This window comes from Eptatretus burgeri, chromosome 6 (genome assembly GCF_056783735.1).
Source record: "Eptatretus burgeri isolate ZD-2024b chromosome 6, Ebu_testis_v1, whole genome shotgun sequence".
Taxonomy (NCBI): Eukaryota; Metazoa; Chordata; class Myxini; order Myxiniformes; family Myxinidae; genus Eptatretus; species Eptatretus burgeri.
The window spans coordinates 12,363,634-12,387,495 of record NC_140966.1 but is presented as its reverse complement, the minus strand read 5'-3'; the positions used below and the strand labels follow the sequence as shown (position 1 = coordinate 12,387,495).

Sequence of the window (23,862 nt, the reverse complement as noted above, 5' to 3'; positions counted from 1 at the left end):
CGGCCTGGCCTCCACAATTTAACATCAGGACCCTTTCCTCGTGTTGTTTCCCAAAGTTGGTAATATTCTGACTGGTGTGTCTGGAGAAGAAGATTTTTGAAGAAATTGATTGTGTTGGCCATTTTGACCGAATTAATGTCACGTGACGGGAACGAGGTTTGCAATCCGTGTTACCAGACATCAGGAGACGAATGTTGCTGCTAAATTTCAGCCGAATAGACACAGCGGTTTTGGTCGAATAAGTCAAAAACAGAGACAGAGTGACTGACTGATTGTGATGAAAATACTCATGTGGAATTAAATTCCAGATAATCGAAAAATATTCCATTGTAAGTTGGTTTTTGAGACGGAAATTTCTAAAATTCCAAAAAAATCTTTCAATCAGCTCCCTCCTCTGTCGTTTTTTTTAGTTCTCTTCTCCTTCCTCATCATTCAGGAATCTTTGTTGTTTCTGAAGTAATTGCAGTCTACTTTCATGCTGACGTGCTGGCAATATGTGATTGACATTTTAGAGAAAGAAATAAAACCTCCAATGAGAAATATAATGTTGTTTTCTCATTATAATAATTGTACATTTTTCTTGATAAGAATCATTTTATCATGTTTGTACAATTTGTTAAACAATCATTTCGAAATGCAAAGCAACCTTGAAATTCCTTTTCCTCACATTCTTTCAATATTTATTTGAGGTGTTCAACAAAGACAACGAAAACTCTCATCACAGACCGAATAATTCCTCCTTTCAAGTTGTTGTTTTTTATGAAAAAAATTATCATCAAAAATGTGTTAAATGAAGGGGACACTCAGATTTGAACTGAGGACATTTTGAACTGCACTCAAATGCTCTACCACTGAGCTATATCCCCTCATGATGACAAAGATGAACAAGTCTTTGATAAATTAATCAGTTTTCCTTTCTTTTCTTCAATTTGCTTTCCCTTTTTCAGTGGTTTCTTTCTTCCCCTTCACTCACAACCCACAAGTTGTCCGTGACCACATGAGATTATAAATGGGGTGGGATGGAGAAGGCAAAAAGGAAAATGGCGTCTTCTCTTATCAAGCCAACAAACTGGGAGCACCAATTCCCAATTATTGCTCCATCTGATGGAATTTAAATGTTCTCATGGCGGTGACGCGTTCCATTTGAAACTGTTTGTTTCATACGTATGATTTTTGGACCAATGGTCCATAATAAAATAATTGCATTCGTGCGAAACCCCGTGATCAATTACAAATTAATAGTTGGATACTCTTCTTCCTTTTCTGTTCCTCAAAGTGCATTCTCATGATATTCATTGATGTTAAATCAGTGTCATTTCTAGCTTTGTGTTTTGATATCACTGAACAACAAATTTTTTTTACTGCGGATGTGTAAAGTGATTTAGACTAATTTGGGTACGCTGATTTCAAAAATCATAACCGTTTTGCTGTATCACGTCAGGATTTTCAGTTACAGAAATATTCCCATTGCCTAGAAGTCAGGATTTCAATGAAATTTACAAAAATTCATTTATTCATTTATTTCATCATGAATGCTTCAAAATTATAGAAATTACAGAAAAACTCCACTAGAATGTAATTAAAATGCTTTAGGCATTTGGCTTTGCGTTTGTCCTGCTCTGTGTCAGTTTCACGATGCAGGAACCAGCAGAAATCGCCCATCATGTTCGGGTTGTGCCGCCCTTCGTAACGCGTCTCCATGAGTGAAATCTCTTGGTGGAATCGCTCGCCGTGCTCGTCCGAGACTGCTCCCAAGTTGTCAGGGAAGAAGTTCAGGTGCTGGTGTTGGAAATGGATTTTCAGGGACATCCTGGAGCCAAGTTTCCTGAAGGACTCCAGCAACTGCTGCACTATTTCTTCATAGTTGTCCGCGCGCTCGTTCCCCAAGAAGTTGTCCGTCACAGCTTTGAAGCTCCTCCACGCTGCCAGCTCTTTGGGGTTTAGAGTTGTCGGAAAAGTTTCGTCCTTCATAATCTGTCGGATTTGCGGTCCAACAAAGACACCAGCCTTGATCTTGGCCTCCGACAAGGTGTTGCCAAACTTTTCCTTGAGGTATAAAAACCCACGCCCATTCAGATCCATTGCCCGTACAAAACTTTTCATCAAGCCGAGCTTTATGTGGAGTGGTGGAAGGAAAACCTTGGCTGGGTCGACAAGGGCGACATGCTTCACGTTGTGTCGACCAGGTACATGCTCTTTTCGCTCTTCCCAATCTTTCTTCATCCAGTGATTCTTGTCGTCTCTGCTATCCCAGAGACAAAGGAAGCACATGTATTTCGTGTAGCCTGACTGCAGCCCTAACAACAGCGCCACCACTTTCAAGTCTCCGCAGATGTGCCAGTTGAAGTCATTGTACTTGATGGAATCAAGCAGCTGCCACATAGTCTCATAGGTCTCTGTCATGCCGAACGCGTGAGCCAGTGGGACTGATGGTTTCTCGTTGCCATTGTGGAGCAAAACAGCCTTCAAGCTGTTCTTCCCCGAGTCGATGAAGAGGCGCCAGTCAGCAGGATCGTGATCACACCCAAGTTCTTTCAACAGACCGTTGATGTCACTGCAGAATGTCATCGTGTCTTCCATCTCAAAGAACTCAGCCATGTCTCTGTGACGTGCTCTGAACAAGGATATCTTGGTGTTAGGTTCAAGTAGATTCCACTGCTGCAGCCTTGATCCAAGCAGCTCTGCCTTCGCCTTTGACAGCGAGAGATCTCTTACAAGATCATTTAAGTCTCCCTGGTTCAGAAGGTGTGATTCTTGAGTGTCGGGTTCAAAGGTTCATCATCACCATCCTCTTCACCACTGCTTACAGCTATGTTCTGATCAGCTGGAGGTGTTGGAACGGGGTTCTCGTCATCATGAGGCACAGGTTTACGAGCAGAGACGCAGTCAGCGTACTTGATGTGACCTTTATTCTTCTTGTTGAAGCCGGCGATGCTTGTGCAGCAGAAATAACAATCATCATGATGATTCTGCGGCTCACGCCATATCATGGGCACCGCAAATGGTATGCTCGCGCGCTTGCCCACCAACCACTGAGTCAAGGTTGTGTGACAGCTTGTGCAGCAGATGTGTGGTGCCCAGCTCTGTTCTTGGTCCCCCACCTTACACCCGAAGTAGTGAAAGTAGGCGGCCTTCATTTTCACTGCTGTAGATATACTTCGCTGTTGATCTTTTTGGTATACCGACCACAGACATAACAGAAGTTGTCAGGATGATTGGTACAGGAACGCCTACTCATCTTTATCTGAAAGAAAGAAATATAACACAAGTTAACAACAATTGTACGAAAAAGACATGTTAAAGACATATGTAAATTTCATTGAAATCCTGACTTCTAGGCAATGGGAATATTTCTGTTCCTGAAAATCCTGACGTGATACAGCAAAACGGTTATGATTTTTGAAATCAGCGTACCCAAATTAGTCTTAATCACTTTACACATCTCCAGTAAAAAAAAATTTTTGAAATTTGTTGTTCAGTGTATTCAATATTTTATCTCCACAGCTCTCAAACTCCATATTTATGTTCTTGTTCCCTTTCTGGGTGATTGAATTTCAGAACAATTCTAACTTTATCGAAACAAAAATATGTGTTGGACAATTTTTTTCTGATTAACAAAAACGAGAAAAGTGAATTTTCCAGACATTTGTAAACACATCAACAGCTGTCACACTCTGTTTCCATATGTAAAGATAAAAATAAGACCACTGGACATAAAGCTTATCTGGGCCCTGGCCTCATGTAAGAATCCAAATTTAGTGGCATACCTGGTGGGTCTGGGGAGGAAGGTTTTTAAAAGGAATTTATGCAATTCTCCCAAACATTGAAAATATGTGCAATTTTGACACAATTCCGTCACTTGGTCGGCATGACTTTCGTCATTGAACATTCTCACCCTGGCATTAGGTTGTAACCCAAATGTGGTACAATTCTGAGTGGTGGATCTGGAGAAGAACATTTTAGAAGAAATTTGCTTTGTCAGCCATTTTGACCTTCTTCAAGCCGGGTGACCGAAACGAGGTTTTTAAACCTTGTTACCAATCACGAGAGGAACGTTGCTGCCAAATTTCAGTTGGATGGACCCAACGGTTTGCCCGAAGAAGTCAAAAAAGAGACGGATGGACGGTTCATGATGACAATACCTGATGTTTAATTAAATTCCAGATTATCGAAATATATTACATTGTAAATGGGTTTTTGAGGCAGAACTTCTCAAACTGCAAAGAAAATCTTTCAATCAACTCCCTCGTCTCTTGTGTTTTATCGTTCACTTCTTCCTTCTTGTCATTCAGAAATTATCGGTTCTCTTAATTAATTTCAATCTATTTTAATGCTGATGTGTTTGCAATAAATTATTGACATTTTAGATGAAGAAATGAAACTTTCGATTTCGAAATATGACGATGTTTTCACAGCATCATAATTGTCTGTTTGTCATGATAAGAGTCCTTTCATCGTTTATATAATTATGATTTATTTCTCCATCATTTGGAAATGGAAAACAACCTTGGCATTCCTTTCATACATATTCTTTCAATATTTATTTGAGATGTTCAATCAAGAAAACACAAAATGACATCACAAACCAAACAATTTCTCCTTTCAAGTTGTTGAATTGAGTGAAAAGATAATCATCAAAAAGATCCTACTGAAGGGGACACTCAGATTTGAACTGAGGACATTTTGAACTGCACTCATATGCTCTAACACTGAGCTATATCCCCTCATGATGAAAAAGGTTAACAAGCCGTTGATTAATTAATCAGTTTGTCCTTTCTTTTCTTCAGTTTGCTTTTGCTTTTTCAACGGATGCTTTCTTCCACTTCAATCACAACTCACAAGTTTCCCGTTCCCACACAAGATTCCACATGGGATGGATGAAGACAGCAAAAAGGAAAATGACGTCTTCTGCCATCATGGCTGTAATCTGGGAGCACCAATTCCCGATTGTTGCCATATCTGATGGAATTTAAATGTTCTCATGGTGGTGACGTGTTCCATTTGAATCTGTTTGTTTCATACTTGTGGCTTTTTTACACCAATAGTCGACAATGAATTAAATGCATTGATGCCAAAGCCAGTGACCAATTACAAATTAATAGTTGGACACTCTTCTCCCTTTTCAGTTCCTGAAAGTTCATTCTCATGATTATTTATTGATGCAAAATCAGTATCATTGCAAGGTTTGTGGTTTGGTATTCAATTTTTTTATCTCCACAGCTATCAACTCCATATTTATTATTCCTGTTTCCTTTTTGGATGAATGAGTATCAGAATAATTCTAACTTTATCGAAACAAAAATAAGTGTTGGATAATGTTTTTGTGATTCACGAAAATGAGAAAAGTGAATATACCAGACATTTGCAAACAGCCCTACAGCTGTCAAACTCGATATTTCATGTTCCCTTTATGGGGGATAAGTTTCAGATCAATGGAAGTGAATGGACCAGACATTTGCAAATACACTCACAGCTGTCACACTCTGTTTCCATAACTGAAGACAAAAATAAGACCACTGGACCTGCAGCTTATCTGGGCCCTGTCCTAAAGTTATAACCCAAATTTGGTGGAATTCTCATTTGGAGGTCTTGAGAGGAATTTTTTTTTGAGGAATTTGTGCGATTTCTCCCAAAAATTGATGATGTCGGCCATTTTGACACATTTTCCATTAATTGATTTGCATGACTTTGGCAATTTAACATCTATACCTTGTCCTCATGTTGTAACCCAAATTTGGTCGCATTCTGACCAGTGGATCAGGAGAAGAATTTTTGAAGGAATTTGTGTGACCTACATTTTCACACACTCCCAGTCATTTGATCGGCCTCCCCTCCGCGATTTAACATCAGGACCCTTTCCTCATTTCATATCCCAAAGTTGGTAATATTCTGACAGGTGGATCTGGAGAAGAAGATTTTTGAAGAAATTTACTGTGTCGGCCATTTTGACCGACTTAATGTCACGTGACGGGAGCGAGGTTTGCAATCCCTGTTACCAGACATCAGGAGAGGAATGTTGCTGCTAAATTTCAGCCAGATAGACACAGCGGTTTTGGTCGAATAAGTCAAAAACAGAGACAGAGTTACTGACTGAATGTGATAAAAATACTCAGGTGGAATTAAATTCCAGATAATCGAAAAATATTCCATTGTAAATGGATTTTTGAGAGAGAAGTTTCTCAAATTGCAAAAAAATCTTTCAATCAGCTCCCTCGTATGTCGTGTTTTATCGTTCACTTCTTCCTTCTTGTCATTCAGAAATTATCGGTTCTCATAATTACTTGCAGTCTATTTTAATACTGATCTGTTTGCAATAAATTATTGACATTTTAGATCAAGAAATGAAACTTTCCATTTCGAAATATGATGACGTCTTCACAACAAAATAATTGTCTGTTTGTCATGATAAGAGTCCTTTAATCGTTCATATAATTATGATTTATTTCTCCATCATTTGAAAATGGAAAACAACCTTGGCATTCCTTTTATACATATTCTTTCAATATTTATTTGAGATGTTCAATAAAGACAACACATAATAACATCACAAACCGAATAATTACTCCTTTCAAGTTGTTGAATTTCGTGAAAAGATAATCATCAAAAAAGATCTTACTGAAGGGGACACTCAGATTCGAACTGAGGACATTTATGAACTGCACTCAAATGCTCTAACACTGAGCTATATCCCCTCATGATGAGACTAATGAAAAGCTTTTGATAAAGTAATCAGTTTGTCCTTTCTTTTCTTCAGTTTGCTTTTGCTTTTTCAACGGATGCTTTCTTCCACTTCACTCACAACTCACAAGTTTCCCGTTCCCACACAGGATTCCAGATGGGATGGATGAAGACAGCAAAAAGGAAAATGACATCTTCTGCCATCATGGCTGTAAGCTGGGAGCACCAATTCCCGATTGTTGCCATATCTGATGGAATTTCAATGTTCTCATGGTGGTGACGTGTTCCATTTGAATCTGTTTGTTTCATACTTGTGGCTTTTTTACACCAATAGTCGACAATGAATTAAATGCATTGATACCAAAGCCAGTGACCAATTACAAATCAATAGTTGGACACTCTTCTCCCTTTTCAGTTCCTGAAAGTTCATTCTCATGATTATTTATTGATGCAAAATCAGTATCATTGCAAGGTTTGTGGTTTGGTATTCAATTTTTTTTATCTCCACAGCTGTCAACTCCATATTTATTATTCCTGTTTCCTTTTTGGATGAATGAGTATCAGAATAATTCTAACTTTATCGAAACAAAAATAAGTGTTGGATAATGTTTTTGTGATTCACGAAAATGAGAAAAGTGAATATACCAGACATTTGCAAATTCCACAACAGCTGTCAAACTCGATATTTAATGTTCCCTTATGGGGGATAAGTTTCAGATCAATGGAAGTGATTGGACCAGACATTTGCAAATACACCCACAGCTGTCACACTCTGTTTCCATAACTGAAGACAAAAATAAGACCACTGGACCTGCAGCTTATCTGGGCCCTGTCCGAATGTTATAAACCAAATTTGGTGGCATTCTCATTTGGAGGTCTTGAGAGGAAGTTTTTCTTTGAGGAATTTGTGTGATTTCTCCCAAAAATTGATGATATTGGCCGTTTTAACACATTTCCCATTGATTGATTTGCATGGCTTTCGAAATTTAACATCCATACCCTGTCCTCATGTTGTAACCCAAATTTGGTGGCATTCTGACCAGTGGATCAGGAGAAGATTTTTTGAAGGAATTTGTGTGACCGACATATTCAGACACTCCCATTCATATGATCGGCCTGGCCTCCACAATTTAACATCAGGACCCTTTCCTCATGTTGTTTCCCAAAGTTGGTAATATTCTGACTGGTGTGTCTGGAGAAGAAGATTTTTGAAGAAATTGATTGTGTTGGCCATTTTGACCGACTTAATGTCACGTGACGGGAACGAGGTTTGCAATCCCCGTTACCAGACATCAGGAGACGAATGTTGCTGCTAAATTTCAGCCGAATAGACACAGCGGTTTTGGTCAAATAAGTCAAAAACAGACAGATTGACTGACTGAATGTGATGAAAATACTCATGTGGAATTAAATTCCAGATAATCTAAAAATATTCCATTGTAAATGGGTTTATGAGACAGAAATTTCGAAAATTCCAAAAAAACTTTCAATCAGCTCCCTCCTCTGTCGTTTTTTTTAGTTCACTTCTCCTTCCTCATCATTAAGAAATCTTTGTTGTTTCTGAAGTAATTGCAGTCTACTTTCATGCTGATGTACTGGCAATAAGTGATTGACATTTTAGATAAAGAAATAAAACCTCCAATTAGAAATATAATGTTGTTTTCTCATTATAATAATTGTACATTTTTCTTGATAAGAATCATTTTATCATGTTTGTACAATTTGTTAAATAATCATTTCGAAATGCAAAGCAACCTTGAAATTCCTTTTCCTCACATTATTTCAATATTTATTTGAGGTGTTCAACAAAGACAACGAAAACTCTCATTACAGACCGAATAATTCCTCCTTTCAAATTGTTGTTTTTAATGAAAAAAGCTATTATCAAAAAAGTGTGAAATGAAGGGGACACTCAGATTTGAACTGAGGACGTTTTGAACTGCACTCAAATGCTCTACCACTGAGCTATATCCCCTCATGATGACAAACATGAACAAGCCTTTGATAAATTAACCAGTTTCTCCATTCTTTTCTTCAATTTGCTTTCCCTTTTTCAGTGGTTTCTTTATTCCACTTCACTCACAACCCACAAGTTGTCCGTGCCCACATGAGATTATAAATGGGGTGGAATGGAGATGGCAAAAAGGAAAATGGCGTCTTCTGTTATCAAGCCAACAAGCTGGGAGCACCAATTCCCAATTATTGCTCCATCTGATGGAATTTAAATGTTCTCCTGGCGGTGGCGAGTTCCATTTGAAACTGTTTGTTTCAGACGTGTGATTTTTGTACCAATGGTCCATAATAAAATAATTGTATTCGTGCCAAACCCCGTGACCAATTACAAATTAAGAGTTGGATTCCCTTCTTCTTTTTTCAGTTCCTCAAAGTTCATTCTCATGATTATTTATTGATGTTAAATCAGTGTCATTTCAAGCTTTGTAGTTTGACATTCAATATTGTATTTCCACAGCTCCTAAACTCCATATTTATGTTCCTGTTCCCTTTCTGGGCGATTGAATTTCAGAACAATTCTAACTTGATCGAAACAAAAATATTTGTTGGATAATGTGTTTTTCTGATTAACAAAAACGAGAAAAGTGAATTTTCCAGACATTTGACAACACATCCACATCTGTCACACTCTGTTTCCATATCTGAAGATAAAAATATGACCACTGGACCTCCAGCTTATCTGGGCCCTGGCCTCGTGTTATAACCCAAATTTAGTGGCATACTCCCTGGTGGGTCTGGAGAGGAAGCTTTTTAAAAGGAATTTATGCAATTCTCCAAAACATTGAAAATGTGTGTCATTTTGACACAATTCCGTCACTTGATCGGCAAGACTTTCGTCATTGAACATTCTCACCCTGGCATTAGGTTGTAACCCAAATGTGGTGCAATTATGAGTGGTGGATCTGGAGAAGAACATTTTTGAAGAAATTTGCTTTGTCAGCCATTTTGACCGACTGAAACCACGTGACCGGAACGAGATTTTTAATCCCTGTTACCAATCGCGAGAGGAACGTTGCTGCCAAATTTCAGCCGGATAGACCCAACAGTTTGCCCGGAGAAGTCAAAAAAGAAACGGTTGGATGGTGCATGATGACAATACCTGATGTTTAATTAAATTCCAGATAATCAAAATATATTACATTGCAAATGGGTTTTTGAGGCAGAACTTCTCAAACTGCAAAGAAAATCTTTCAATCAGCTCCCTCGTCTGTCGTGTTTTATTGTTCACTTCTTCCTTCTTCATTCAGAAATTATGGTTTCTCATAATTAATTGCAATCTATTTTAATGCTGATCTGTTTGCAATAAATGATTGACATTTTAGATCAAGAAATGAAACTTTCGATTTCGAAATATGACGATGTTTTCACAGCAAAATAATTGTCTGTTTGTCATGATAAGAGTCCTTTAATCGTTCATATAATTATGATTTATTTCTCCATCATTTGGAAATGGAAAACAACCTTGGCATTCCTTTTATACATATTCTTTCAATATTTATTAGAGATGTTCAATGAAGACAACATAAAATTACATCACAAACCAAATCATTTCTCCTTTCAAGTTGTTGAATTTAGAGAAAAGATAATCATCAAAAAAGATCCCACTAAAGGGGACACTCAGATTTGAACTGTGGACATTTCGAACTGCACTCAAATGCTCTACCACCGAGCTATATCCCCTCATGATGAGGATAATGAAAAGCTTTTAATAAAGTAATCAGTTTGTCCTTTCTTTTCTTCAATTTGCTTTTGCTTTTTCAACGGATGCTTTCTTCCACTTCACTCACAACTCACAAGTTTCCCGTTCCCACACAGGATTCCAAATGGGATGGAGGAAGACAGCAAAAAGGAAAATGGCGTTTTCTGCCATCATGGCTGTAAGCTGGGAGCACCAATTCCCGATTATTGCCATATCTGATGGAATTTAAATGTTCTCATGGTGGTGACGTGTTCCATTTGAATCTGTTTGTTTCATACTTGTGGCTTTTTTACACTGATGGTCGACAATGAATTAAATGCATTGTTGCCAAAGCCAGTGACCAATTACAAATTAATAGTTGGATACTCTTCTCCTTTTTCAGTTCCTGAAAGTTCATTCTCATGATTATTTAGTGATGTAAAATCAGTATCATTGCAAGCTTTGTCGTTTGATATTCAATTTTTTTGATCTCCACAGCTGTCAAACTCCATATTTATTATTCCTGTTTCCTTTTTGGACGAATGAGTATCAGAATAATTCTAACTTTATCGAAACAAAAATAAGTTTTGGCCAATGTTTTTGTGATTCACAAAAATGAGAAAAGTGAATAAACCAGACATTTGCAAACACCCCTACAGCTGTCAAACTCGATATTTAATGTTCCCTTTATGGGGGATAAGTTTCAGATCAATGGAAGTGAATGGACCAGACATTTGCAAATACACCCACAGCTGTCACACTCTGTTTCCATAACTGAAGACAAAATAAGACCACTGGACCTGTCGCTTATCTGGGCCTTGTCCCAATGTTATAACCCAAATTTGGTGGCATTCTCATTTGGAGGTCTTGAGAAGAAGTTGACTTGAGGAATTTGTGCGATTTCCAAAAAAATTGACGATGTCGGCCATTTTGACACATTTTACATTAATTGATTTGCATGATTTTTGCAATTTAACATCCATACCCCGGCCTCATGTTGTTACCCAAATTTGGGAGCATTCTGACCAGTGAATCAGGAGAAGAAGATTTTTGAGGGAATTTGTGTGACCACCATTTTCACACACTCCCATTCATTTGATCGGCCTGGCCACCGCAATTTAACATCAGGACCCTTTCCTCATATTTTATCCCAAATTTGGTAATATTCTGACAGGTTTGTCTGGAGAAGAAGATTTTTGAAGAAATTTACTGTGTCGGCCATTTTAACCAACTTAATGTCACGTGACGGGAGCGAGGTTTGCAATCCCTGTGACCAGACATCAGGAGAGGAATGTTGCTGCTAAATTTCAGCCGAATAGACACAGCGCTTCGGCCGAATAAGTCAAAAACAGAGACACAGTGACTGACTGAATGTGATGAAAATACCTCATGTGGAATTAAATTCCAGATAATCGAAAAATATTCCATTGTAAATGGGTTTTTGAGACAGAAGTTTCTAAAATTCCAAAAAAATCTTTCCACCAGCTCCCTCCTCTGTCGTTTTTTTTAGTTCTCTTCTCCTTCCTCATCATTCAGAAATCTTTGTTGTTTCTGAAGTAATTGCAGTCTACTTTCATGCTGACGTGCTGGCAATGTGTGATTGACATTTTAGATAAAGAAATAAAACCTCCAATGAGAAATATAATGTTGTTTTCTCAGTGTAATAATTGTGCATTTTTCTTGAGAAGATTCCTTAAATCATGTTTGTTCACTTTGTTAAACAATCTTTTCGAAATGCAAAACAACCTTGAAATTCCTTTTCCTCACATTCTTTTAATATTTATTCGAGGTGTTCAACAAAGACAATGAAAACTCTCATCACAGATCGAATAATTCCTCCTTTGAAATTGTTGTTATTCATGAAAAAATTATCATCAAAAAAGCGTTAAATGAAGGGGACACTCAGATTTGAACTGAGGACATTTTGAACTGCACTCAAATGCTCTACCACTGAGCTATATCCCCTCATGATGACAACGATGAACAAGGCTTTGATAAATTAATAAGTTTTCCTTTCTTTTCTTCAATTTGCTTTCCCTTTTTCAGTGGTTTCTTTCTTCCACTTCACTCACAACTCACAAGTTTCCCATGCCCACATGAGATTATAAATGGGGTGGGATGGAGATGGCAAAACGGAAAATGGCGTCTTCTCTTATCAAGCCAGCAAAATGGGAGCACCAATTCCAAATTATTGCTCCATCTTATGGAATTTAAATGTTCTCATGGCGGTGACGCATTCCATTTGAAATGGTTTGTTTCATACGTGTGATTTTTTGTTCTAATAGTCAATAACAAAATAATTGTATTCGTTCCAAACCCCGTGACCAATTACAAATTAATAGTTGGATAATCTTCTTCCTTTTCTGTTCCTCAAAGTTCATTCTCATGATTATTCATTGATGTTAAATCAGTGTCATTGCAAGCTTTGTGTTTTGATATTCAATTTTTTATTTCCACAGCTGTCAAACTCCATATATTTATTCCTGTTCCCTTTCTGGGCGATTGAATTTCAGAACAATTCTCAGTTTATCGAAACAAAAATATGTGTTTAAATGATGCTTTTCTGATTAATAAAAACGAGAAAAGTGAATTTTCCAGATATTTGCAAACACATCCAAAGCTGTCACACTCTGTTTCCAGATCCAAAGACAAAAATATGACCACTGGACCTGCAGCTTCTCTGGTCCCTGGCCTCATGTTATAACCCAAATTTAGTGGCATACCTGGTGAGTCTGGAGAGGAAGATTTTAAAAAGGAATTTATGCAATTCTCCCAAACATTGAAAATGTGTGCAATTTTGACACAATTCCGTCACTTGGTCGGCATGACCTTCGTCATTGAACATTCTCACCCTGGCATTAGGTTGTAACCCAAATGTGGTACAATTCTGAGTGATGTGTCTGGAGAAGAACATTTTTGAAGAAATTTGCTTTGTCAACCATTTTGACCGACTGAAACCACGTGACCGGAACGAGGTTTTCAAGCCCTGTTACCAGTCACGAGAGGGACGTTGCTGCCAAATTTCAGCCGGATGGACCCAACGGTTTGCCCGGAGAAGCCAAAAAAGAGACGGATGGACAGTTCATGATGACAATCCCTGATGTTGAATTAAATTCCATATTATCGAAATATATGACATTGTAAATGGATTTTTGAGGCAGAACTTCTCAAACTGCAAAGAAAATCTTTCAATCAGCTCCCTCCTCTGTCGTGTTTTATCGTTCACTTCGTCCTTCTTGTCATTGAGAAATTAGCATTTCTCTGAATCAATTGCAGTCTATTTTAATGCTGATGTGTTTGCAATAAATGATTGACATTTTAGATGAAGAAATGAAACTTTCCATTTCGAAATATGACGATGTTTTCAAACCATAATAATTGTCTGTTTGTCATGATAAGAGTCCTTTCATCGTTGATATAATTATGATTTATTTCTCCATCAGTTGGAAATGGAAAACAACCTTGGCATTCCTTTTATGCATATTCTTTCAATATTTATTTGAGGTGTTCAAAAAAGACAACACATGATGACATCACAAACCGAATAATTACTCCTTTCAAGTTGTTGAATTTCGTGAAAAGATAATCATCAAAAAAGATTAAACTGAAGGGGACACTCAGATTTGAACTGAGGACATTTTAAACTGCACTCAAATGCTCTACCACTGAGCAATATCCCCTCATTGATGAAAATAATGAATAAGCTTTTGATAAATTAATCAGTTTGTCCTTTCTTTTCTTCAGTTTGCTTTTGCTTTCTTCCACTTCACTCACAACTCAAAAGTTTCCCGTTCCCACACAGGATTCCAAATGGGATGGAGGAAGACAGCAAAAAGGAAAATGACGTTTTCTGCCATCATGGCTGTAAGCTGGGAGCACCAATTCCCGATTGTTGCCATATCTGATGGAATTTAAATGTTCTCATGGTGGTGACGTGTTCCATTTCAATCTGTTTGTTTCATACTTGTGGCTTTTTACACCAATGGTCGACAATGAATTGAATGCATTGTTGCCAAAGCCAGTGACCAATTACAAATTAATAGTTGGATACTCTTCTCCCTTTTCAGTTCCTGAAAGTTCATTCTCATGATTATTTATTTATGTAAAATCAGTGTCATTGCAAGGTTTGTGGTTTGATATTCAATTTTTTTTTATCTCCACAGCTGTCAACTCCATATTTATGTTCCTGTTTCCTTTTTAGACGAATGAGTTTCAGAATAATTCAAACTTTATCGAAACAAAAATAAGTGTTGGATAATGTTTTGGTGATTCACGAAAATGAGAAAAGTGAATATACCAGACATTTGCAAACACCCCTACAGTTGTCAAACTCGATATTTAATGTTCCCTTTATGGGGGGATAAGTTTCCAATCAATGGAAGTGAATGGACCAGACATTTGCAAATACACCCACAGCTGTCACACTCTGTTTCCAGAACTGAAGACAAAAATAAGAACACTGGACCTGCAGCTTATCTTGGCCCTGTCCTAATGTTATAACCCAAAGTTGGTGGCATTCTCATTTGGAGGTCTTGAGAGGAAGTTTTTCTGAGTAATTTGTGTGATTTCTCCCAAAAATTGATGATATTGGCCGTTTTAACACATTTCCCATTGATTGATTTGCATGGCTTTCGAAATTTAACATCCACACCCTGTCCTCATGTTGTAACCCAAATTTGGTGGCATTCTGACCAGTGGATCAGGAGAAGATTTTTTGAAGGAATTTGTGTGACCACCATTTTCACACACTCCCCTTCATTTCATCGGCCTGGCCACCGCAATTTAACATCAGGACCCTTTCCTCATGTTGTTTCCCAAAGTTGGTAATATTCTGACAGGTGGATCTGGAGAAGAAGATTTTTGACGAAATTTACTGTGTTGGCCATTTTGACCGACTTTATGTCACGTGACGGGAACGAGGTTTGCAATCCCTGTTACCAGACATCAGGAGAGGAATGTTGCTGCGAAATCTCAGCTGGATAGACACAGTGCTTTGGCCAAATAAGTCAAAAACAGAGACAGAGTTACTGATTGAATGTGATGAAAATACTCATGTGGAATTAAATTCCAGATAATCTAAAAATATTCCATTGTAAATGGGTTTATGAGACAGAAATTTCGAAAATTCCAAAAAAACTTTCAATCAGCTCCCTCCTCTGTCGTTTTTTTTAGTTCACTTCTCCTTCCTCATCATTAAGAAATCTTTGTTGTTTCTGAAGTAATTGCAGTCTACTTTCATGCTGATGTACTGGCAATAAGTGATTGACATTTTAGATAAAGAAATAAAACCTCCAATTAGAAATATAATGTTGTTTTCTCATTATAATAATTGTACATTTTTCTTGATAAGAATCATTTTATCATGTTTGTACAATTTGTTAACTAATCATTTCGAAATGCAAAGCAACCTTGAAATTCCTTTTCCTCACATTATTTCAACATTTATTTGAGGTGTTCAACAAAGACAACGAAAACTCTCATGACAGACCGAATAATTCCTCCTTTCAAATTGTTGTTTTTAATGAAAAAAGCTATTATCAAAAAAGCGTTAAATGAAGGGGACACTCAGATTTGAACTGAGGACGTTTTGAACTGCACTCAAATGCTCTACCACTGAGCTATATCCCCTCATGATGACAAACATGAACAAGCCTTTGATAAATTAATAACTTTTCCTTTCTTTTCTTCAATTTGCTTTCCCTTTTTCAGTGGTTTCTTTATTCCACTTCACTCACAACCCACAAGTTGTCCGTGCCCACATGAGATTATAAATGGGGTGGAATGGAGATGGCAAAAAGGAAAATGGCGTCTTCTCTTGTCAAGCCAGCAAAATGGGAGCACCAATTCCAAATTATTGCTCCATCTGATGGAATTTAAATGTTCTCCTGGCGGTGACGAGTTCCATTTGAAACTGTTTGTTTCAGACGTATGATTTTTGTACCAATGGTCCATAATAAAATAATTGTATTCGTGCCAAACCCCGTGACCAATTACAAATTAAGAGTTGGATTCCCTTCTTCCTTTTTCAGTTCCTCAAAGTTCATTCTCATGATTATTTATTGATGTTAAATCAGTGTCATTTCAAGCTTTGTAGTTTGACATTCAATATTTTATTTCCACAGCTCCTAAACTCCATATTTATGTTCCTGTTCCCTTTCTGGGCGATTGAATTTCAGAACAATTCTAACTTGATCGAAACAAAAATATTTGTTGGATAATGTGTTTTTCTGATTAACAAAAACGAGAAAAGTGAATTTTCCAGACATTTGACAACACATCCACATCTGTCACACTCTGTTTCCATATCTGAAGATAAAAATATGACCACTGGACCTCCAGCTTATCTGGGCCCTGGCCTCGTGTTATAACCCAAATTTAGTGGCATACTCCCTGGTGGGTCTGGAGAGGAAGCTTTTTAAAAGGAATTTATGCAATTCTCCCAAACATTGAAAATGTGTGCAATTTTGACACAATTCCGTCACTTGGTCGGCATGACTTTCGTCATTGAACATTCTCACCCTGGCATTAGGTTGTAACCCAAATGTGGTGCAATTATGAGTGGTGGATCTGGAGAAGAACATTTTTGAAGAAATTTGCTTTGTCAGCCATTTTGACCGACTGAAACCACGTGACCGGAACGAGATTTTTAATCCCTGTTACCAATCACGAGAGGAACGTTGCTGCCAAATTTCAGCCGGATAGACCCAACAGTTTGCCCGGAGAAGTCAAAAAGAAACGGTTGGACGGTGCATGATGACAATACCTGATGTTTAATTAAATTCCAGATAATCAAAATATATTACATTGCAAATGGGTTTTTGAGGCAGAACTTCTCAAACTGCAAAGAAAATCTTTCAATCAGCTCCCTCGTCTGTCGTGTTTTATCGTTCACTTCTTCCTTCTTGTCCTTCAGAAATTATTGGTTCTCTTAATTAATTGCAGTCTATTTTAATGCTGATGTGTTTGCAATAAATTATTGACATTTTAGATCAAGAAATGAAATTTTTCATTTCGAAATATGACGATGTTTTCACAGCATAATTATTGTCTGTTGTCATGATAAGAGTCCTTTCATCGTTTATATAATTATGATTTATTTCTCCATCATTTGGAAATGGAAAACAACCTTGGCATTCCTTTTATACATATTCTATCAATATTTATTTGAGATGTTCAATAAAGACAACACAAAATTACATCACAAACCGAATAATTCCTCCTTTCAAGTTGTTGAATGTTGTGAAAAGATAATCATCAAAAAAGATCTTACTGAAGGGGACACTCTGATTCAAACTGAGGACATTTTGAACTGCACTCAAATGCTCCACCACTGAGCTATATCACCTCATAATAACAAACATGAACAAGCCTTTGATAAATTAATCAGTTTCTCCTTTCTTTTCTTCAATTTGCTTTCCCTTTTTCAGTGGTTTCTTTCTTCCACTTCACTCACAACCCACAAGTTGTCCGTGCCCACATGAGATTATTAATGGGGTGGGATGGAGAAGGCAAAAAGGAAAATGGCGTCTTCTGTTGTCAAGCCAACAAACTGGGAGCACCAATTCCCAATTATTGCTCCATCTGATGGAATTTAAATATTCTCATGGCGGTGACGCATTCCATTTGAAACTGTTTGTTTCAGACGTGTGATTTTTGTACCAATGGTCCATAATAAAATAATTCTATTCGTGCCAAAGTCCGTGACAAATTACAAATTAATAGTTGGATACTCTTCTTCCTTTTCAGTTCCTCAAAGTGCATTCTCAAGATTATTCATTAATGTTAAATCAGTGTCATTGCAAGCTTTATGATTTGATATTCAATATTTTATCTCCACAGCTCTCAAACTCCATATTTATGTTCCTGTTCCCTTTCTGGGAAGTCATTGAATTTCAGAACAATTCTAACTTGATCGAAACAAAAATATGTGTTGGATAATGTGTTTTTCTGATTAACAAAAACGAGAAAAGTTAATTTTCCAGACATTTGTAAACACATCAACAGCTGTCACACTCTGTTTCCATATGTAAAGATAAAAATAAGACCACTGGACCTCCAGCTTCTCTGGTCCCTGGCCTCCTGTTAAAAGCCAAATTTAGTTGCATACCTCGTGAGTCTGGAGAGGAAGGTTTTTAAAAGGAATTTATGCAATTCTCCCAAACATTGAAAATGTGTGTCATTTTGACACAATTCCGTCACTTGGTCGGCATGACTTTCGTCATTGAACATTCTCACCCTGGCATTAGGTTGTAACCAAAATGTGGTACAATTCTGAGTGGTGGGTCTGGAGAAGAACATTTTTGAAGAAATTTGCTTTGTCAGCCATTTTGACCGACTGAAACCACGTGACCGGAACGAGGTTTTCAAGCCCTGTTACCAATCACGCGAGGAACGTTGCTGCCAAATTTCAGCCGGATGGACCCAACGGTTTGCCCGGAGAAGTAAAAAAAGAGACGGATGGACGGTTCATGATGACAATCCCTGATGTTGAATTAAATTCCAAATTATCAAAATATATTACATTGTAAATGGGTTTTTGAGGCAGAACTTCTCAAACTGCAAAGAAAATCTTTCAATCAGCTCCCTCGTCTGTCGTGTTTTATCGTTCACTTCTTCCTTCTTGTAATTCAGAAATAAGGGTTTTTCAAAATTAATTGCAGTCTATTTTAATGCTGATCTGTTTGCAATAAATGATTGACATTTTAGATCAAGAAATGAAACTTTTCATTTCGAAATATGACGATGTTTTCACAGCAAAATAATTGTCTGTTTCTCATGATAAGAGTCCTTTAATCGTTCATATAATTATGATCTATTTCTCCCTCATTTAGAAATGGAAAACAACCTTGGCATTCCTTTTGTACAAATTCTTTCAATATTTATTTGAGGTGTTCAATAACGACAAAACAAAATTACATCACAAACCAAATAATTCCTCCTTTCAAGTTATTGAATTTAGTGAAAAGATAATCATCAAAAAAGATCCTACAAAAGGGGACACTCAGATTTGAACTGAGGACATTTCGAACTGCACTCAAATGCTCTACCACTGAGCTATATCCCCTCATGATGTGAATTATGAAAAGCTTTTAATAAAGTAATCAGTTTGTCCTTTCTTTTCTTCAGTTTGCTTTTGCTTTCTTCCACTTCACTCACAACTCACAAGTTGCCCGTGCCCACACAGGATTCCAAATGGGATGGATGAAGACAGCAAAAAGGAAAATGTTGTTTTCTGCCATCATGGCTGTAAGCTGGGAGCACCAATTCCCGATTGTTGCCATATCTGATGGAATTTCAATGTTCTCATGGTGGTGACATGTTCCATTTGAATCTGTTTGTTTCAAACTTGTGGCTTTTTTACACTGATGGTCGGCAATGAATTAAATGCATTGTTGCCAAAGCCAGTGACCAATTACAAATGAATAGTTGGACACTCTTCTCCCTTTTCAGTTCCTGAAAGTTCATTCTCATGATTATTTAGTGATGTAAAATCAGTATCATTGCAAGCTTTGTCGTTTGATATTCAATTTTTTTGATCTCCACAACTGTCAAACTCCATATCTATTATTCCTCTTTCCTTTTTGGACGATTGAGTATCAGAATAATTCTAACTTTATCGAAACAAAAAGAAGTGTTGGCTAATGTTTTTGTGATTCACAAAAATGAGAAAAGTGAATAAACCAGACATTTGCAAATCCCTCTACTGCTGTCAAACTCGATATTTAATGTTCCCTTCATGGGGGGGATAAGTTTCCGATCAATGGAAGTGAATGGAGCAGGCATTTGCAAATACAACCACAGCTGTCACACTTTGTTTCCCAACTGAAGACAAAAATAAGACCACATGGCCCTGCAGCTTATCTAGGCCTTGTCCTAATGTTATAACCCAAATTTGGTGGCATTCTCATTTGGAGGTCTTGAGAAGAAGTTTACTTGAGGAATTTGTGCGATTTCCAACAAATATTGACGATGTCGGCCATTTTGACATATTTTACATCAATTGATTTGCATGATTTTTGCAAATTAATATCCATATCCCGGCCTCATGTTGTAACCCAAATTTGGGAGCATTCTGACCTGTGGATCAGGAGAAGAAGATTTTAGAAGGAATTTGTGTGACCACCATTTTCACACACTCCCAGTCATTTGATCATCCTAGTTTCTGCAATTTAACATCAGGACCATTTCCTCATATTTTATCCCAAATTTGGTAATATTCTGACAGGTTTGTCTGGAGAAGAAGATTTTTGAAGAAATTTACTGTGTCGGCCATTTTGACCGACTTCATGTCACGTGACCGGAACGAGGTTTGCAATCCCTGTTCCCAGCTTCCAGGAGAGGAACGTTTCTGCTCAATATCAGCCTGAGAGACCCAGCGGTTTGGCAGAATGAGTCAAAAACAGAAATAGAAGGACTGACTGCATATGATGAAAATACCTCATGTGGAATTAAATTACAGATAATCAAAAAATATTCCATTGTAAATGGGTCTTTGAGACAGAAGTTTCGACAATTCCAAAAAATCTTTCAATCAGCTCCCTCCTCTGTCGTTTTTTTTAGTTCTCTTCTCCTTCCTCATCATTCAGAAATCTTTGTTTTTCTGAAGTAATTGCAGTAACTTTCATGTTGATGTGCTGGCAATGTGTGATTGACATTTCAGATTCAGAAATAATACCTCCAATTAGAAATATAATGTTGTTTTCTCAGTATAATAATTGTATATTTGTCTTGATAAGATTCCTTTAATCATGTTTGTACAATTTGTTCAACAATCATTTCGAAATGCAAAGCAATCTTGAAATTCCTTTTCCTCACATTATTTCAATATTTATTTGAGGTGTTCAACAAAGACAATGAAAACTCTCATCACAGACCGAATAATTCCTCCTTTCAAATTGTTGTTTTTCGCGAAAAAAAATTATCATCAAAAAAGTGTTAAATGAAGGGGACACTCAGATTTGATCTGAGGACATTTTGAACTGCACTCAAATGCTCTAGTACTGAGCTATATCCCCTCATGATGACGAACATGAACAAGTCTTTGATAAATTAATCAGTTTCTCCTTTCTTTTCTTCAGTTTGCTTTCCCTTTTTCAGTGGTTTCTTTCTTCCCCTTCACTCACAACCCACAAGTTGTCCGTGACCACATTGACAATTCTAAAAAAAAACAGAATATGTTTGTATGTATGTTTGTTCGTCCTTTATAGGCGGCCGAACCGTTGGATGGAATGAGATGAAACTTGGCATGAGTGATCCTTGGGACATGAGAACGGACATAGGGGGGGGGGAGGGTCAAATTCAAGGTCAAAGGTCACGGGGTCAAGGGGTCAAGGTCATCGTGTCAATTTCATCCGATCGAGACGGGACCAATGCAATTCGACGGATAATCAAAATTAAATGACACAGTTGATTGACGACATTCACTTCAGACTTCCGGTTTCGAGTTATGACGTCATAAATTGACTAAAACGTCAATTTTTCATGTTGGTTTGTCCTTTATAGACAGCCAAACCGTTGGATAGAATGAGATGAAACTTGGCATATGTGATCCTTGAGAACGGACATAAGGGGATCAAGGTCAAGGTCAAGGTCAAAGGTCACGGGGTCAAGGTCACCAGATAATGTCAATTTCTCAATTTCATCCGATTGAGACGGGACCAACGCCATTCAACAGATAACTGTACCCACCCATGGGCGGGAACTTTGCTCGTATACGATACTAAAAAACAGAATATGTTTGTATGTATGTTTGTTCGTCCTTTATAGGCGGCCGAACCATTGGATGGAATGAGATGTAACTTGGCATGAGTGATCCTTGGGTCATGAGAACAGACATGGGTGGGTCAAGTTCAAGGTTGAAGGTCACGGGGACAAGGTGTCATGGTCACCGAGTCAATTTCATCCGATTGAGACGGGACCAATGCCATTCAACAGATAATCAAAATTAAATGACACAGTTGATTTACATCATTCACTTCCGACTTCTGGTTTTCGAGTTATGACGTCATAAATTGACTAAAACATCAATTTTTCATGTTTGTTTGTCCTTTATAGACGGCCAAACCGTTGGATACAATAAGATACCTAAGCTGTTGGGGTTAGGGTGAGGGTTAGGGTTATCGAACCCTAACCCTAACCCTAACAGCGAACCCTAACCCTAACCCTAACCCTAACCCCAACCCCAACCCCAACCCCAACCCTAACCCTAACCCTAACCCTAACACTAACCCTAACACTGCCTTTCCATTCCCTCCCTTCATTCCCTCCCTTCATTCCCTCCCCGCCCTACGGGCGGGTACTGTCTCGTGAGATTCTAAATGGGGTGGGCTGGAGATGGCAAAAAGGAAAATGGCGTCTTCTGTTGTCAAGCCAGCAAGCTGGGAGTACCAATTCCAAATTATTGCCACATGTGATCGAATTTAAATGTTCTCATGGTGGTGACGTGTTACATTGGAAACTGTTTGTTTCAGACGTCTGATTTTTTGAAACAATGGTCCATAATAAAATAATTGTATTCGTGCCAAAGCAAGTGACCAAATACAAATTTATAGTTTGAAATTCTTCTTCCTTTTTCAGTTCCTCAAAGTTCATTCTCATGATTATTCATTGATGTTAAATCAGTGTCATTGCAAGCTTTGTGGTTTGATATTCAATTTTTTTTCTCTCCACAGCTGTGAAACTCCTTATTCATGTTCCTGTTCCCTTTCTGGGCGATGAAATTTCAGAACAATTCTAACTTTATCGAAATAAAAATATATGTTGAATAAGGTTTTTCTGATGAATAAAAACGAGAAAAGTGAATTTTCCAGACATTGGCAAACACATCCACATCTGTCACGCTCTGTTTCCATATCTGAAGATAAAAATAAGACCACTGGACCTGTCGCTTATCTGGGCCCTGTCCTAATGTTATAACCCAAATTTGGTGGTATTCTCATTTGGAGGTCTTGAGAGGAAGTTTTTTTTTATGAGGAATTCGTGCGATTTCTCCCATAAATTGATGATGTCGGCCATTTTGACACATTTTCCATAAATTGATTTGCATGACTTTGGCAATTAAACATCCATACCCCAGCCTCATGTTGTAACCCAAATTTGGTAGCATTCTGACCAATGGATCAGGAGAAGAATTTTTGAAGGAATTTGTGTGACCTACATTTTCACACACTCCCAGTCATTTGATCGGCCTGGCCTCCGCAATTTAACATCAGGACCCTTTCCTCATTTCATATCCCAAAGTTGGTAATATTCTGACAGGTGGATCTGGAGAAGAAGATTTTTGAAGAAATTTACTGTGTCGGCAATTTTGACCGATTTAATGTCACGTGACGGGAGCGAGGTTTGCAATCCCTGTTACCAGACATCAGGAGAGGAATGTTGCTGCTAAATTTCAGCCAGATAGACACAGCGGTTTTGGTCGAATAAGTCAAAAACAGACACAGTGACTGACTGAATGTGATGAAAATACTCATGTGGAATTAAATTCCAGATAA

At 37.7% G+C, this 23,862-nt stretch overlaps 4 non-coding genes across 4 annotated transcripts; all 4 read right to left on the bottom strand.

Moving 5' to 3' along the window:
* Nucleotides 1-794: 794 nt before the first annotated feature.
* TRNAC-GCA (transfer RNA cysteine (anticodon GCA)) lies at nucleotides 795-866 on the bottom strand. The gene has a single exon. It is a non-coding gene; the product is annotated as a tRNA-Cys (tRNA).
* Nucleotides 867-8,581: 7,715 nt separating this feature from the next.
* On the bottom strand, nucleotides 8,582-8,653 carry TRNAC-GCA (transfer RNA cysteine (anticodon GCA)). Its single transcript has one exon. It is a non-coding gene; the product is annotated as a tRNA-Cys (tRNA).
* A 3,609-nt stretch (nucleotides 8,654-12,262) lies between these two features.
* TRNAC-GCA (transfer RNA cysteine (anticodon GCA)) lies at nucleotides 12,263-12,334 on the bottom strand. The gene has a single exon. It is a non-coding gene; the product is annotated as a tRNA-Cys (tRNA).
* Nucleotides 12,335-15,925: 3,591 nt separating this feature from the next.
* On the bottom strand, nucleotides 15,926-15,997 carry TRNAC-GCA (transfer RNA cysteine (anticodon GCA)). The gene has a single exon. It is a non-coding gene; the product is annotated as a tRNA-Cys (tRNA).
* Between the last annotated feature and the right edge of the window lie 7,865 nt (nucleotides 15,998-23,862).